Genomic DNA, 3,303 nt, shown 5'->3' with positions numbered 1-3,303 from the left:
AACGAAAGCAACGACACCACACCAATTAGACTTACTTGAAGGGGGAGGAGGGAATTTTGATTATAATATTTTATTTTATTATTTATTATTTATTTAAGTCGTTGTTGTAGTATTATTTTATATGATTTTAAAAATATATGATATTTTTATTTTTAAATAAAATATAAATTTAAAAATATCATAAAAATATATTGATATTAAATAAAAATATAGGTTTAATTCAAGTTGCTTTTAAACCTTTAACTTTACAAGGTTTAAATGAATCATTTTTAGCAGTCTTAAGAGACGCTCGTAATAGAAATTGGAAACAATCTTTAATGGGAATTATACAAACTAGCTTGGCTCATGGTCCAGTTTATTTTAATRTGTATCCTAATTTACATTGACCATTAGTTACATGGTCCAGTATGTTATAGAGTATATTATAGACCATTAGTTACATTGAATCCTAGATGTAAAAGATGGCAAAAAATGAATAATGAAACTATTTTAATAGAAAGTAATTTAGATACTTCTAAAATTACAACTAGAAGAGCTATAAAATGGGATGAAATTGATTTCCCTAAGCATTGGGTTTTAGAAGACATTGTTCCTCCAAAACCACAAACTACTAATAAAATAACTAATATAATACAAACACCAGATGGTAATATTGAAATAGAATTTGAAAAGAATTCTAAAAWYTTAATGGAAAAATCATTATCTAGATCTACTTCGACTAGGTCTTTTATATCACCTATAGAATATCATATTGAAACTCCAGCTAGAGCTTCAACCTCTCAAATAGCTTCAACATCTCAAATTAATAAAAAAATAGAACATTTAAAAATTAAYAATAATATTGTTGAAACAGATGAGGATCCTACTGCCTCAGAAATGAATTTTGAGTTATGATGGATAGTATGATATATATGATGGATGATGTAATTGATTTTTCTAAAGGTTCTCCTGCAAGACTGCATATCAGTCAAGAATTTAATCAAGAAAAATGGAAACCATTTAGAGAATGGTTTTTTGAAACCTTTTCAAAAGATGAATTAATATCTTTCCAAAATGAATTTTATAATCAAGCGAGTCATTTTAATAAAATTATATATTTTGTTCCATGGTTTTGTTATACTTATCTTCAAGATTATTTAAATACTATTGAAAGAGAATATACTCTTGTAAATGGAAATATACAAAAATCTGTWTTTCCCCCTCAACAATCTTTTGTTATTTCAAAAGATAATCAAACAATTCATTTTTCAGCYTATCAAAAATTAATTGAAAGTCCTCATATGTCTACTACTGTTGATCACATTAATAAATTAATTCAACAACAGAATTTTCAAGGAATATATTCAATCATATTAGGAGAGAAAATACAATCTTTACATGATAAGATTGATAATATYAATGAAATTCTTAATAAAAGAAAACAAATAGAAGCTGTATCTAAACAGGATAAGATTATGGCTACAATTCAACCACCACCTGAAATAAAGAATTATAAATTAAAAGATACATCTAAATTAGAAGAAGTATTAACAAATATTGAATCAAAGATATCAAAATTAAATATTAATACTTTAGATAATGAAAATTCTGATGAAGAATTATCGGATTTAGAAGATCAAATTAATAAGATTGAAAAATATGCTACTAAACCTCAAATGGGWAGGTATTATTATCCTAGACCAACTCCTCAAGATGTTTTACATGAAGAGTTAGAAGAATTACCTAATACTAATTATCATGGTAAAAATATTTATGAATGGAATATTGATGGTCTTACAGAAAGACAAATYTATAATATGACACATAGAATGGTTATGTAYAGYACTATTGCTAAAAATGCAGGAAATAATGATATTAATATTGCTCATATGATAATAGCAGGTTTTACTGGCCAACTTAAGGGCTGGTGGGATAATTATTTATCTGAAAAGGATCAATTTAATATTATTAATGCTTCTAAAATAATAAACGATCAACCTGTTTCTAATGCTGTTTATACTTTGTTAATTAATATAATTGAACATTTTACAGGAAGATGGACTGATAATTCTGAAAATATTCGTACCTTATTGAATGGTTTACAATGTAAAACGTTAACATCATTTAGATGGTATAAAGATACTTTTTTGAGTAGAGTAATGGAACTTAAAGATTGTAATTCTAATTATTGGAAACAGAAATTTATAGATGGACTTCCTCATTTATTTGCTGAAAGAGTTAGAAAAACTCTTAGAGGTAATGATTCTCAAATTCCTTATGATAGACATTCTTATGGTAGTCTAATAGGTAAATGCATACAAGAAGGTTTAGCCTTATGTAATGAACTTAAATTAAATCAACAAATTAAAAAGCAAAGATTAAATGAAAGACAACAATTAGGTCAATTCTGTGATCAATTTGGAATAGAAGGAGTWAAAACTTCTAGATATAAGAAAAAATTTAAAAAAGGAATTAAAAAACCCTTATCTGAAAATCAAAAACAATATAGGAATAAAAGAAAATCAACTAGAAAATTAACTAAAAAGAAATCACCTACATGTTATAAATGTGGTAAAAAAGGTCACTATGCTAATAAATGTAAATCTGTTAAGAAATCTGATAAAGAAAAAGATAAGAAGGTTGCAGTAATAGAATCAACTAGTTCTTCGAATGAATCTGAATATGATTATGAATCTTCTATAGAAGAAATTGATAACTTCTCAACAGAAAGTTCTTCTGAAGAAGATAATTGTGCCTGTAAAAATATAGGTGAATGTTCAGAAAATAAAATTGAAGATGAAGTTTATATAATTCAATCACAATTTGATGATAATCTTACTATCAACATGATAAATAGTGATGTTTTATCTGCTTTAAAATTAATCAAAGATCCAGAATTAAGATCTCAAATAATAGATCAATTAGGAGAAGAAAAGAAAAAAGAGAAAATCATTAATGAACCATATTCAATGAAAACTGTTAATCAGATGTTAAAGGAAAGAAAATTACAACAACCAATTAAATCTGATTATGATCAAGAAATTAAGAATCTTAAATTAGAAATTTCTGATCTAAAATCCARAGTTACTCAATTAGAAAATAATAATATAATAAATAATGATTCGTCATCTACATCATATGATAAAAATGATGAGTTTTTACAAACATTAGAAGGATTTGAATCACATAAATGGTATACAAATGTTAATCTTTTAATTGGTAATACTTATAAAAAGCAATTTGTGGCTATGATTGATAGTGGAGCGGATAAAAACTGTATTCAAGAAGGATTAATACCGACTAAATATTGTCAAAAGACTACTA

Source organism: Cynara cardunculus (assembly GCF_001531365.2).
Source record: "Cynara cardunculus var. scolymus isolate 2C chromosome LG 6, CcrdV1, whole genome shotgun sequence".
NCBI classification, from domain to species: domain Eukaryota; kingdom Viridiplantae; phylum Streptophyta; class Magnoliopsida; order Asterales; family Asteraceae; genus Cynara; species Cynara cardunculus.
The sequence above is the reverse complement of the archived record's forward strand: the minus strand, read 5'-3'. Positions refer to the sequence as shown.